This window comes from Mustela putorius, unplaced genomic scaffold (assembly GCF_011764305.1).
Source record: "Mustela putorius furo isolate JIRA1106 unplaced genomic scaffold, ASM1176430v1.1 tig00003869_pilon_pilon_pilon, whole genome shotgun sequence".
Classification (NCBI taxonomy): domain Eukaryota; kingdom Metazoa; phylum Chordata; class Mammalia; order Carnivora; family Mustelidae; genus Mustela; species Mustela putorius.
The window spans coordinates 14,390,368-14,406,521 of NW_025422021.1; positions in this window are offsets into that span (position 1 = coordinate 14,390,368).

The following is a 16,154-nucleotide window of genomic DNA, read 5'->3' on the forward strand; positions in this document are numbered from 1 at the left end:
TCTGATACCTGAAGTCCATGAGCCCCACACTTTAAAATTATTCTGCTGGGGCACTTGGGTGCCTCAGTCAGTTGAGCATCGAACTCTTGATTCCAATTCAGGTCAGGATCTCAGGGTCGTAAGATTAAGCCCCACGTCAGGCTCCACATTCAGCAGGAAGTCTGCTTGGGATTCTCTCCCTACCCCTCTGCTTCTGCCCATCCCTCTGCTTATACTCATATGTGCTCTCTCTCTAACAGAAATAAATCTTTAAAAACACTCTGTTACATCAACAGAAATATCAATGAACTGAAGAAGGTACAATAGCATTCATGAATTCAATAAATGCTTATGATAGCTTACTATGGGAGAGGTACTAAGCTAAATACTTACAACATATTTATAAAACTAACAAAGAAGATACAGAAAATAAGTGTTAGTGAAGTTATGGGCAAATTGGAACCCTTGTGCATTGCTAGAAGTATGTAAAACGGCACAGCTGGTCTGGAAGACAATACGGTGCTTCCCCCAAAATTAAATGTACAACTACCATGTGATCCAAAGATTCCACTTCAGAGTATATACCTGAAAGAACTGAGAGTAGTAATTCAAACAGATATTTGTCTTCCTATGTTCATAGCAGCATACTCACAATAGTCAAAAGGGTAAAAGCAGTCCAAGTGTCCATCAATGAATTAATGAATGAAGAAAACGTGGCATATACACATAATGGTATATCATTCAGCCTTGAAAAGGAAGGATATTGGAGGAGGAGCAAGATGGCGGAGGAGTAGACCTAATATCATCCATCAGGTCCCAGGAGTTCAGCTACATAGTTATCAAATCATTCTGAGCACCTACAAACCCAACAGGAGATTGAAAAGAAGAAGAGCAGCAATTCTAGGAAAAGAAAAGTGACCACTTTCTAGACGGTAGGACGTGCAGAGAAGTGAATCTGAGGCAATATACAGGAACATAGACCATGGGGCAGGGGCTGGTTCCCAGCAAATGGCAAAGCAGCAGAGCACAAAATAAGAACTTTTAGAAGTCTGCTCCACTGAGGGACATCAATCCAGAGGCTATGAGGGGGGCTGGAGCCCTTGCTGAGACAATGTGGTCTCAGGACCCGTGGGGTCACAAAAAGACCAGCGGTGTTGGAGTATGGCAGAGTCCTCAGGTACTGAAGCAGGGAAGCCGGCTGCAGAGACAGAGAGGAGGAGTGGGCTCTCAGCTCAGGGTTACCTCAAACCATGATCCAAGACACATTCAGGCCACTGCTCTTCAAGCAGTGACCCCATCAGTGGTAGATCTGAGGATAACCCCTCCTTCCTCCTTTAGGAGGAGTGATGCAGGAGTGTGCTCCAGGAATCTGTGGGGTTTGGAGACTCCAAATGGAGCCGTGCACCAGAGATAGAAATGCTTGGCCGTAGGCTGGGTGAGCATGAAGTGCAGCCAGAGACAAGGGAGACGGGAGTGATTGGTGGCTTTTTTCTGAGGGCACATTGAGGAGTGGGGACCCAAGCTCTTGGCTCCTATGGGGCTGGAGACTGTGAGGCCACCATCTTTATTCTCCATCTCCAAAGCTGTATGGAAACCGTTAAGGGAACAAAAGCTCCCCGAGAGTGAACCCAAGCAGATTACTCAGCCTTGCCTCTGGCAAGGGTCCTGCAATTTTGCCTCCAGCAAAGAAATTTGAGAATCAATGCAACAGTCCCCATCCCCAGAAGATCAACAAGAACATCCAGCCAAGACCAAGTTCACCGATCAAGGAGAACTGCAAAAAACCTCAGAAATATGGGAATATAGCATATGGAATTTGTGGCCTTTTCCCCCTGATTCTTTAGACTTTCAAAGTTAAATTTTTTTTATTTTATTTTTTTATTCTATTTAAAAAATTTTTTCCACTTTCCTATTCTAATGTTTTTTTAACTATTTTATCTTATCAATGCCTTTTTAAAAAAATATTTTATTTGTTTATTTGACAGAGATCACAAGTAGGCAGAGAGACAGGCAGAGAGAGAGAGAGAGAGAGGAGGAAGCAGGCTCCCTGCCGAGCAGATAGCCCAATGTGGGGCTCGATCCCTTGACCCTGGGATCATGACCTGAGCCAAAGGCAGAGGCTTTAACCCACTGAGCCACCCAGGTGCCCCTTATCAATGTCTTTTTAAAAATCTTTTAAAGTTTTCATTGTTATAGTCATATAGTCATATTCTATCCCTTCAATGTATTTAGCCTTCTTTTTTATATACATATAAGTTTTTATTTCTTTAAAATTTTGGGATACAGTTTCTTCTAAAGGATCAAAATATACCCTAAATCTAGCACATGGTTTTGTTCTAGTCCCCAGCCTGATCACATTCTTTCCTTTCCTTTTTCTTTTTTCAACCAATTTATTATCAAATTCCATTTTAAGAATCTTTCTTAATTTTCATCTTCACAGTCACATTCCATCCCTTCATCGTGTTTACCTTTATTTTTGATTTGTATATTGTGTATATATATATATATATATATATATATATATATATAAATTTTACTTTCTTTAATATTTTGAGAGCCAGTTTCTTCTAACAGACCAAAATACAACCAAAAATCAAGTGTGTGGCTCTCTTCTATTCACCAGTCTAATATATATACTAATATATATATATTTCTTTTCTTTCTCCTTTCTTCTCCCCCTGATTTCAGGTATCTTCTGATTTGATTAGTGTATATTTTTCTGGGATCATTGCTACCCTTTTAGTATTTTGTTCTCTCATGCATCTATTTTTAACTGGATAAAATGACAATGTGGAAAAACTCACCTCAAAAAAAGAACAAGAGGCAGTACCAACGGCTAGGGACTTAATCAATATGAATATTAGTAAGATGTCAGATCTAGAGTTCAGAATGACAATTATCAAGTTGCTAGCTGGGCTTGGAAAAAGCATAGAAGATACTAGAGAATCCCTTTCTGGAGAAATAAAATCCATTTCTAGAGAAATAAAAGAACTAAAATCTAACCAAGTTGAAATAAAGCTATTAATGAGGTGCAATAAAAAATGGAGGCTCTTACTGCTAGGATAAATGAGGCAGAAGAGAGAATTAGTGATATAGAAGACCGAATGACAGAGAATAAAGAAGCTGAGCAAAAAAGACACAAACAATTACTGGACTGCAAAGGGAGAATTTGAGAGATAAGTGATACCATACGATTAAACAACATTAGAATAATTGGGATTCCAGAAGAAGAAGAAAGAGAGAGGGGAGCAGAAGGTATATTGGAGAGAATTATTGTAGAGAATTTCCCTAATATGGTAAAGGGAACAAGCATCAAAATCCAGGAGGTGCAGAGAACCCCCCTCAAAATCAATAAGAATAGGTCCACACCCCCATCATCTGATAGTAGAATTTACAAGTCTTAGTGACAAAGAGAAAATCCTAAAAGCAGCACGGGACAATTTTTACCATACAATGGTAAAAATATTAGATTGGCAGCGGACTTATCCACAGAGGCCTGGCAGACCAGAAAGAACTGGCATGATATATTCAGAGCACTAAATGAGAAAAACATGCAGCTAAGAATACTATATCCAGCAAGGCTATCATTGAAAATAGAAGGAGAGATAAAAAGCTTCCAGGACAAAAAACTAAAAGAATTTGTAAACAGCAAACTAGCTCTACAGGAAATACTGAAAGGGGTCCTCTAAGCAAAGACAGAGCCGAAAAGTAGTAGACCAGAAAGGAACAGAGACAATATACAATAACAGTCACCTTATAGGCAATACAATGGCACTAATTTCATATCTCTCAATAGTTACCCTGATTGTAAATGGGCTAAATGCTCCAATCAAAAGACACAGGGTATCAGAATGGATAAAAAAACAAAACCCATCAATGTGCTGTCTACAAGAAACTCATTTAGACCCGAGGACACCTCCAGATTTAAAGTAAGAGGGTAGAAAATAATTTACCATGCTAATAGACATCAAAAGAAAGCTGGGGTGGCAATCTTTATATCAGATCAATTATATTTTAAGTCAAAGACTATTAATAAGAGATGAGGAAAGACACTATATCAAACTCAAAGGGTCTGTCCAACAAGAAGATCTAACAATTTTTAAATATTTATGCCCCTAATATGGGAGCAGCCAACTATATAAACCAATTAATAACAAAATCAAAGAAAGACATCGACAATAACACAGTAATAGTAGGGGACTTTAACACCCCCCTCACTGAAATGGACAGATCATCCAAGCAAAAGATCAACAAAGAAATAAAGGCCTTAAATGACACACTGGACCAGATGGACATCACAGATATATTCAGAACATTCCATCCCAAAGCAACAGAATACACATTCTTCTCCAGTGAACATGGCACATTCTCCAGAATAGATCACATCCTGGGTCCTAAATCAGGTCTCAACTGGTATCAAAAGATTGGGATCATTCCCTGTGTATTTTCAGACCACAATGCTCTGAAGCTAGAACTCAATCACAAGAGGAAATTTGGAAAGAACCCAATAACATGGAGACTAAACAGCATCCTTCTAAAGAACAAATGGGTCAACCAAGAAATTAAAGAAAAATTTAAAAATTCATGGAAACAAACGATAATGAAAACACAATGGTTCAAAATATGTGGGACACAGCAAAGGCAGTCCTGAGAGGAAAATATACAGTGATACAAGTCTTTCTCAAGAAACAAGAACGTCTCAAGTACACAACCTAACCCTATACCTAAAGGAGCTGGAGAAATAATAGCAAAGAAAGCCTAAACCCAGCAGGAGAAGAGATATAATAAAGATCAGAGCAGAAGTCAATGAAATAGAAACCAAAAGAGCAGTAGAACAGATCCATGAAACTAGGAGGTGGTTCTTTGAAAGAATTAATAATATTGATAAACCCCTGGCCAGATTTATCAAAAAAAAAAGTACTCATATTCATAAAATCATGAATGAAAGATGAGAGATCATAACCAACACCAAAGAAATACAAACAATTACAAGAACATATTATGAGCAACTATAGACCAGCAAATTTGACAATCTGGAAGAAATGGGTGCATTCCTAGAGACATATAAACCACCAAAACTGAATCCGGAAGAAATAGAAAACCTGAAGAAACACATAACCAGAAAGGAGACTGAAGCAGTCATCAAAAATCTCCCAACAAATCAGAGCCCAGGGCCAGATGGCTTCCCAGGGGTATTCTACCAAACATTTAAAGAAGAATTAATACCTATTCTCCTGAAACTGTTCCAAAAAAACAGAAATGGAAGGAATACTTCCAAACTCATTTTATGAGGACAGCATTACCTTGATCCCAAAACCAGACAAAGACCCCATCAAAAAGGAGAATAATAGGCCAATATCCTTGATGAATATGGATGCAAAAATTCTCACCATAATACTAGCCAAAACGATCCAACAGTACATTAAAATGATTATTCACCACAACCAAGTGGGATTTATTCCTGGGCTACAAGTTTGGTTCAACATTCACAAATCAATCAGTTTGATACATACATTAATAAAAGAAAGAACATGAACCATATGATACTCTTAACAGATGCAGAAAAAGCATTTGACAAAATACAGTGTCCTTTCTTGATCTTCACAGTGTAGGGATAGAAGGTAATATCTCAATATAATAAAAGCCATCTATGGAAAACCCACAGAGAAATCATTACCAATGAGGAAAAACAGCTTTTCCCCTAAGATCATGAACACAGCAGGGCTGTCCACTATCACCACTGCTATTCAACATAGTACTAAATGTCCTTACCTCAGCAGTCAGACAACAAAAAGAAATAAAAGGCATCCAAATCATCAAGGAAGACATTAAACTCTCACTCTTTGCAGATAATATGATACTTGATTTGGAAAACCCAAAAGACTCTACCCCAAAACTTCTAGAACTCATATAGGAATTCAGTGAAGTGTCAGGATATAAAATCAGTGCACAGAAATCAGATGCATTTCTATACACCAACAGCAAAACAGAAGAAAGAGAAATTAAGGAGTTGATCTCATTTACAATTGCACCCAAATATCTAAATACCTAAATACCATAAATACCTAGGAATAAACCTAATCAAAAAGGCAAAAATCTGTACTCAGGGGGTGCCTGGGTGGCTCAGTGGTTTGGGCTGCTGCCTTCGGCTCGGGTCATGATCTCAGGGTCCTGGGATCGAGCCCCGTATCGGGCTCTCTGCTCCGCAGGAAGCCTGCTTCCCTCTCTCTCTCTGCCTGCCTCTCTGCCTACTTGTGATCTCTGTCTGTCAAATAAATAAATAAAATATTTTAAAAAAATAAATAAAAAAAATAAAAATAAAAATCTGTACTCAGAAAACTATAAAGTACTCATGAAAGAAACTGAGGAAGACACAAAGAAATGGAAAATGTTCCGTGCTCCTGGATTGGAAGAACCAATACTGTGAAAATGTCTATACTACCTAAAGCAATCTACACATTTAATGTAATCCCTATCAAAATACCATCAGTTTTTTTCAAAGAAATGGAACAAATAATCCTAAAAGTTATATGCAACCTGAAAAAAAACCTAAATAGCCAGAAGACTGTTGAAAAAGAAAACCAAAGTTGGTGGCATCACAATTCCAGACTTCAAGCTCTATTACAAAGCTGTCATCATCAAGACAGCAGGATACTGGCACAAAAAATAGACACATAGATCAATGGAACAGAATAAAGAGCCCAGAAATGGACCTTCAACTCTATGGTCAACTAATCTTTGACAAAACAGGAAAGAATGTCCAATGGAAAAAGGACAGTCTCTTCAACAAATGATGTTGGGAAAACTGGACAGCCACATGCATAAGAATGAAACTGGACAATTTCCTTATTTCACACACAAAAATAGACTCAAAATGGATGAAAGACCTCAGTGTGAGATAGGAATCCATCAAAATCCTTGAGGAGAACACAGGCAACAACTTCCCCCTAAAACATCAACAAAGATAAGGGAAGCAAGGGCAAAAATGAACTATTGGGACTTCATCAAGATCAAAAGCTTTTGCACAACAAAGCAGTCAACAAAACTAAAAGACATTTGACAGAATGGGAGAAGATATTTGCAAATGACTTATCAGATAAAGGGCTAATATCCAAAATCTACAAAGAACTTATCAAACTCAACACCCCAAGAACAAATAATCCAATCAAGAAATGGACAGAAGACACGAACAGATATTTCTGCAAAGAAGACATCCAGATGGCCAACAGACATATGAAAAAGTGCCTAGAATCACTCGGCATGAGAGAAATACAAATCAAAACCACAGTGAGATACCACCTCACACCAGTCAGAATGGCTAAAATCAACAAGTCAGGAAATGATAGATGTTGGTGAGGATGTGGAGAAAAGGGAACTCTCCTAAACTGTTAGTGGGAGTGCGAGCTGGTGCAGCTACTCTGTAAAACAGCATGAAAGTTCCTCAAAAAGTTGAAAATAGAGCTACCTTACTACCCAGCAATAGCACTACTGAGTATTTACCCTAAGGATACAAACATAGTGATCCAAGGGGGCACGTGCACCCGAATGTTTATAGCAGCAATGTCCACAATAGCCAAACTATGGAAAGAACCTAGATGTCCAAGAGATGAATGGATAAAGAAGATGTGGGTGTTGTGCATGCATGTGAACACAAACACACACACAATTGAATACTATGCATCCATCCAAAAACCCCAAATCCTGCCATTTGCAACGATGTGGATGGAACTGGAGTGTATTATGCTAAGTGAAATAAGACAATCAGAGAAAGACAATTATCATATGATCTCACTGATATGAGGAATTTGAGAGGCGGTGGGGGAATTATGGGGGGCAGGGAGGGAAAAATGAAACAAGATGGGCCCAGGGAGGGAGACAAACCATAAGAGACTCTTAATCCCAGGAAACAAACTGAGGGTTGTTGCGGGGTTGGGAAGGGAGGGATAGGGTGGCTGGGTTATAGACACTGGGGAGGGTATGTGCTATGGTGAGTGCTATGAATTGAGTAAGACTGATGATTCACCAACCTATTCCCCTGAAGCAAATAATACATTATAAGTTAACTTAAAAAAAGGATGGAAATTTTGGCACATGCTATTAAATGGGTGAAACTTGAATATGTTATACTCAGTGAAATTAGCAGTCATGAAAGGACAAATATTGTACAACTTTATATGAGATACCTCAAATAGTCCAATTCACAGAGACAGAATATTAAATAGTTGTTACAGGAGCTATGAGGGGAGGAGAAGAGAGAGTTAATGTTTAATGAGCCCAGAGTCTCAGTTTGGGAAAATGAAACAATCCTGGAGATGGATGGGGGTGATACCTGCATTATAATGTGAATGCATTCTTAGAAAAAAAAAATTTTTTTTAAGATTTTTTTCTTTCATTCAGGATGGTCCTTTATTTCTTTTTTTAAAGATTTTATTTATTTATTTATTTGACAGAGAGAAATCACAAGTAGATGGAGAGGCAGGCAGAGAGAGAGAGAGGGAAGCAGGCTCCCCGCTGAGCAGAGAGCCTGATGCGGGGCTCGATCCCAGGACCCTGAGATCATGACCTGAGCAGAAGGCAGCGTCTTAACCCACTGAGCCACCCAGGCGCCCCCTTAGAAAAATTTTTAAAGATTTATTTATTTTTTTGACTGAGAGAGAGAGAGAGAGTGCATAACAGGGGGAGTGGCGAGGGAGAAGGAAAAGCAGGCTCCTCACCAAAGAGCCTGATGCGGGGCACGATCTCAGTACACTAAGATCATAACCTGAGTCAAGGGCAGATGCTTAACTGACTGAACCACTCAGGCAGCCCCAACTTTTTTTTTTTTTTTAAGCAGACTGCATGTCCAGTGTGGAGTCCGATGCAGGGCTTGAAATTAAGACCCTGAAATCAAGAGTCAGATGTTTAACTGTCCAAGTTACCCAGGCACCCCAATATGAATGTGCTTAATGACACAGAACTGCACACTTAAAAACAGTTTAAATGATAATTTTTATGTATATTATTTTAAAAAGGTATTGAAAATTCTGCAAAGAGCAATTATCAAGTGTAGAAAGTTCACATAAAAATTTATTGTGATAAAATAAAATAGCCTTCCTCGTGATGAGAATTTTTGTCTGTGGTATTGAAGGCCGAGGGACCGGATCCCCAGTGCCTCCACCAATCTGACAACCGCCCTCTAAAGCAAACACACACAAATCAAGGGGAAATGGAAACTTGGTAAATCATGATATAATACAAATATTAGCCCATCTCAAACACTTAGAATCAGATGCCACTTAAATTCTGTCAGTAAGGACACAAATGGATACATAAAGAACTTATGTATTTAAAGAAGCATTTTCAAAACTAAATGGGATGACTCACTTTGAACTCCAGATTCTACTGACATAGGTCTTCGACCTTCCCAAGGTTCTTACTTGCTGAGGGAGGGTGCTCTCAATGAGCTCTTCACCTACACTGTCGTGAACACGGCAATTCTCTAGCTAACAAGGAAAACAGGTTGTATCTGTGACAGGACACCCCTCTAGTCAGATCTGCCATGACTCATTCAGTAAAACAGTAATTTACAAATTGTCTTCTGTGGGGAACTGGGTGTCCCATGGTGGGGCCTGTGGGACCTGGAGAAGAGGATAATGGTAAGATATTGGCGTCTGCATAATAAGACAGCATGGCATGTCAGTAAAGAAGAAAGAGTCATAGCAAGTGAGTGAGGCTTTCATGTGTTGTCAGGAAAACACAAAAACCCCTTTCAAATATATTTTATTAGAACCTCTTTCAGCCCTTTTGAAGATTGCTAACCTAGAACTAGAAGTTGAATGCTTCCCTCTGTACCGAGTATCCTGAGCTCCTGTCAGTCCCAGCTGGGTTTCGGCAGGCCTCTCTTCCCACAAGATTGTCTTCATTTATAAGAGAAGCTGAAATTCTGATACGTTTAGAGTGTGGCCGTCTTCAGTCTCTGGCTGATGAGCATCCTACCCTTTCTGCCTACAACTCAAACCTTAGTAAACAGCAGAGTCTTATTCTGAGTCTCTTATTTAATTTTTCCTGAAATACAACAGTCATTTGTGCTTAGAATATTTTTATATATTTGTATATATACTCATATGTGAATTTTAAAAACTCATATTGTGACTATAATATTTAGAAATAACTACCTCTTAACATTTGGGAATCCACTGACATTTCATGTGATTACAAATTTCAGAAATTCCTGCCTCAGTGGCTTAAACTGAAAACCATACAATGGCAGTTTCACAAACAAATGAATTCAAGTAGTCTAGGATAAGTTATGACACCAGCCTTTCCTCACCAGCCTTAGCACGTGACTTCCATCTGTAAGTGTACAAGAAAGCTGCCACACTCCTAAAAATCACAACTATGTTCTAACAAAAAATGTGGAAAACCCAAAAGACTCCACTCCAAAACTGCTAGAACTTATACAGGAATTCAGTAAAGTGTCAGGATATAAAATCAATGCACAGAAATCAGTTGCATTTCTCTACACCAACAGCAAGACAGAAGAAAGAGAAATTAAGGAGTCCATCCCATTTACAATTGCACCCAAAACCATAAGATACTTAGGAATAAACCTAACCAAAGAGGCACAGAATCTATACTCAGAAAACTATAAAGTACTCATGAAAGAAATTGAGGAAGACACAAAGAAATGGAAAAATGTTCCATGCTCCTGGATTGGAAGAATAAATATTGTGAAAATGTCTATGCTACCTAAAGCAATCCACACATTTAATGCAATTCCTATCAAAGTAACATCCATCTTTTTCAAAGAAATGGAACAAATAATCCTAAAATTTATATGGAACCAGAAAAGACCTCGAATAGCCAAAGGAATATTGAAAAAGAAAGCCAACGTTGGTGGCATCAAAATTCCAGACTTCAAGCTCTATTACAAAGCTGTCATCATCAAGACAGCATGGTACTGGCACAAAAACAGACACATAGATCAATGGAACAGAATAGAGAGCCCAGAAATAGACCTCAACTCTACAGTCAACTAATCTTTGACAAAGCAGGAAAGAATGTCCAATGGAAAAAAGACAGCCTCTTCAATAAATGGTGCTGGGAAAATTGGACAGCCACATGCAGAAAAATGAAATTGGACCATTTCCTTACACCACACACAAAAATAGACTCAAAATGGATGAAGGACCTCAATGTGCGAAAGGAATCCATCAAAATCCTTGAGGAGAACACAGGCAGCAACCTCTTCGACCTCAGCTGCAGCAACATCTTCCTAAGAACAACACCAAAGGCAAGAGAAGCAAGGGCAAAAATGAACTATTGGGATTTCATCAAGATCAAAAGTTTTTGCACAGCAAAGGAAACAGTTAACAAAATCAAAAGACAACTGACAGAATGGGAGAAGATATTTGCAAACGACATATCAGATAAAGGACTAGTGTCCAGAATCTATAAAGAACTTAGCAAACTCAACACCCAAAGAACAAATAATCCAATCAAGAAATGGGCAGAGGACATGAACAGACATTTCTGCAAAGAAGACATCCAGATGGCCAACAGACACATGAAAAAGTGCTCCATATCATTTGGCATCAGGGAAATACAAGTCAAAAACCACAATGAGATATCACCTCACACCAGTCAGAAAGGCTAAAATCAACAAGTCAGGAAATGACAGATGCTGGCGAGGATGCGGAGAAAGGGGAACCCTCCTCCACTGTTGGTGGGAATGCAAGCTGGTGCAGCCACTCTGGAAAACAGCATGGAGGTTCCTCAAAATGTTGAAAATAGAACTGCCCTATGACCCAGCAATTGCACTATTGGGTATTTACCCTAAAGATACAAACGTAGTGATCCAAAGGGGCACATGCACCCGAATGTTTATAGCAGCAATGTCCACAATAGCCAAACTATGGAAAGAACCTAGATGTCCATCAACAGATGAATGGATCAAGAAGATGTGGTATATATACACAATGGAATACTATGCAGCCATCAAAAGAAATGAAATCTTGCCATTTGCGACAACATGGATGGAACTAGAGCGTATCATGCTTAGTGAAATAAGTCAAGCAGAGAAAGACAACTATCATATGATCTCCCTGATATGAGGAAGTGGTGATGCAACATGGGGGCTTAAGTGGGTAGAAGAAGAATAAATGAAACAAGATGGAATTGGGAGGGAGACAAACCATAAGTGACTCTTAATCTCACAAAACAAACCGAGGGTTGCTGGGGGGAGGGGAGTTGGGAGAAGGGGGTGGGATTATGGACATTGGGGAGGGTATGTGCTTTGGTGAGTGCTGTGAAGTGTGTAAACCTGGTGATTCACAGACCTGTACCCCTGGGGATAAAAATATATGTTTATAAAAAATAAAAAATTAAAAAAAAAATGGAAAAGTGGAAAAGCCAAAAGTTTTCTCTTGGTGAGGATATTTTCTATTTGTTTCCTCCCCAGAAACCCCTGACTATATCCCAGTGGCTAGAACAGTGTCCCACAGTCATTTCTACCTGCAAGGGAACCTGGGAGATTAAGTCTTTTTTGTGGGCACATTGTCACCTCAAGTAAAACTGTGTTTCTCTTAGTAAGAAAGATAAATGATTGCATAATCTTGAAGCAGTGTCTGTCACAATTTTTTAGTACAAATACATCTATGATGCTATAATTCTATGCTTTATATATTATATAAAAGAAAAAAAAGTAGTGTCCTGTCAGAAGTATCTAAGAAGAAGTTTGGTGGTGCCTGGGTGGCTCAGTGGGTTAAGCCTCTGCCTTCGACTCAGGTCATAATCTCAGGGTCCTGGGATCAAGCCCCACATCGGGCTCTCTGCTCAGCAGGGAGCCTGCTTCCTCCTCTCTCTCTCTGCCTGCCTCTCTGTCTACTTGTGATCTCTGTCAAATGAATAAACAAAATCTTTTTTTTTTTTTAAAGAGAAGTTTGTGTAGGAAATCTATGGAAGAGACAAGTTTTCTTAAGAAGATCTTACCTTTTTTTAGATGCTCCAGTTTTGTAAATGTTCCCTCTTGGCTGCCTAGGGACCTGCTGGAATTCTCCAAATAATCTTGATTTCCTGGTTACACAGAGAGATTGAGTTCTAGAAGAATTTGTCTGCACTGTGCCCTATCAAATCCAGATTCTGCTTATTATTTTGGAACTAATAAATTAATCTGCTCCAGATGCATTAATGGGTGCTATTAAGTTAGTTATTATCATTTTTTTCTACAGATTTCTTAAGATATGTTTTAACTTAAAGACTGAATTTGAAACTGGGTATGATATTTCTGAGTTCAATGACTAAAATAGACACTAAACATCACTGAACCTGGGTTCCATATGTATAAAAATGAACATAAGATCTAATTCAAGGTCATTTGTGAGAGTCATTTGACTTTTTTTTTTTTAAGATTTTATTTATTTGACAGAGAGATAAACAGCGAGAAAGGGAACACAGGCAGGAGGAGTGGCAGAAGGAGAAGGGGGCCTCCCTGTCAGCAGGGAGCCTGAGATGTGAGGTTCAATCCCAGGACCATGGGATCATGACTTGAGCAGAAAGCAGACACTTCATGACTGAGCCACCTTATGAAGGGATCAAGTAAACAGAGTCCAAATTCAGACTAACTGGCTTCAAACTCCTGTTCAACCACCAGCATTTATATGACATTAGATGTATTATTTAAGCAGCTGAGTATTAATTTCCTCACCTAAAAATTGGATGATAATAATATCTCCCAATGGAAATCTTATGAAGAGAATGAAGTAAGTGAAATCATGTCTATTAAGAACTTAATAGTATCTGGTGTGGTACTAAAAGTTCAGTGCATGTTAGCTGTCATTAGCAGTATTTAAATGTAGTGACCAGCATCCAAAAAGTGCTTTAAAATATCAGTGATCTTCTTCTATAAACTATAAAGGACCACAATATTGGGGATAATTTAATTTTATATATTGTAAGCTAGATATTATTTTGAGTTTATTAGGAATCTTTCTCCTCAGAGATTGTAATCACAATATCCTACTAACCATGAGACTTTTATGCACCAGTCTAGAGATTTTCACATGTTATTGTTACAATGACATATTATTCAGGACAATGTTGCTTTTTTTGTTTGTTTGCTTGTTATTGTTTTTTTTGGATAAATGAATCCAATGGCAGAAATGTACTGTAGCATAATATCTTAAATCTTCCATGTTTAAGCAATGAATTTTATTACATAAAAAGTACTATAAATTGTATAAACAGATGCAGTTTACCAGTCTTCAAATGGTAAGTTTCATAAGACTTATTTGAAATCTTAAAATACAGGATAATTGTGATATATGGAAAAGATACAGGGTGTGATATAAGGATTCTATTATAAAACTAATTTATAAACTGGTTATATTGAACTTCAAGTTCTGGTGAATCAAAACATTTTTTCCCCCAAGAATCTGCCTATTCAATGAAGAACAATTAACAGCTCAACATCTTTTAATTTAAAAAGGACTTGGGGATTCAACTACATTAGAAAGACTAAATGCAGTACTTATCTTAGTGTGTTTCTTTTTCCCACCCTGGGAAGATTAAAAAACAAAACAAAACAAACCTAAAAATTACCAGACCTGTCATCATCACTACTTACTTGGAAACATACTGAAACCCATCATCAAAAAATCAATTTGCAAGCACCTAGAAAATCATGGTACCAGGTAAAATCCGCTTGGCACTGTAAAAAATAAATCCGGTCAAATCAACTTAATTTCCATCTATGACAGAGTGACAAGAACAGTAGGTACAGAGAACTTGATAGACAAAATAGTTCCTGTCTTGGTCAGAAAGCAGAGGCAGCTCCACATTATATATAGAAAAGATACAGTTTGGGTGTCACTTGATCTTTTTAATCTCCTATTAACCATGGTGCTTATATCTGGGAATGATACTCAATTGGCATATTGACAAACAGAGTAACTGGTAAGATCAAGACCAAATAATTGCAGGGCTGATTCTGATAGTTTTCTTATTAAAAAAACATGAAATATTAAAATACATTAGGAGGTATTAGAATTAAAACCGAGCAGGAATCACTACAGCTTTGCTGCTTCTGCTTATATCATACCTTTTGCAATCACCATTGCTCTCCTCTTGACTTCATACATAGCTTTAATAAATTATAAGGTCAAACTAAAGATTTGCAAGTAGACTTGATATACAGAATGATATGTCCATGTAATGTTGGAATGGGATCATTCTTAGAGCTTCTGGGTTTTGGAGAACAGTTCAATGGCATGGAAAGGTGTCACTGAACTACTGCTTCCGCCCAGTGGGGAATCCATGTTTACATGTGATCCCAATAGTTTCTTTCCACAAGAAGAATTTAATACATCAGTACTAGACATCCCAGCTTGGACAATTTAAGTTCCTAAGAGTGGAAGACAGATGAACACAGCAAGGCTTGAAAGAACAGCGCATACCAGGCAAATAATAGAGTACTTTCTTAGACACAGACTTGAAAATAATTTTCATCTTATATACCAGCTCTAATGTGTAGTGGCTAGACCTACTATAAAGAGTGTTATAAGCAGCAAGTAAACCAGAAGCACACTGACTCTTCAACTTGATTGGGTGGGAGACTTTGCCCTCTTCCCATAATGAGTAAATTTATATCAGAGCCTAACTATAATATTTATATTTGTATAATAAGTCCAGAGGCAGTAATCATTCTTAAACATCAATTTATTCATTTTCAACTAGGCATCTATATTTTCCTTAGGATTTAAAGGCTTTCTTCAGGTATTGTTGTGCATACTTGATTTGTACAAACCAATCTAAATGCTGAATTCCAGATTTTAATATGCAGAATGTGCAACCAGGACCTTTTAGAGAACTATGTTTTAACAAGACTAATTTTGGTTTGGCTGTGATAATTCATCTCATCTAGACAAATATTTATGCCTGAACATCTCCTATATCTATGAATGGGCCCTTCAGGCTGGGCCGGAATATTACAAAAAATGATTCACTTTATTAATTCATTCATTCATTTGACACAATCTGATACTCAGTTATGTCCTAGGAAAAGATACCAGACATTGGATCAAAACCCATTCTGTCTTTGCTCAGGATTTTATAGTCTGGTGAGAAATTCTATTGAATTAATCTTTAACTTAATTCATTGACATTAATTCCAAAGCTCTAGCCGTGATGCTCTAGCAGTA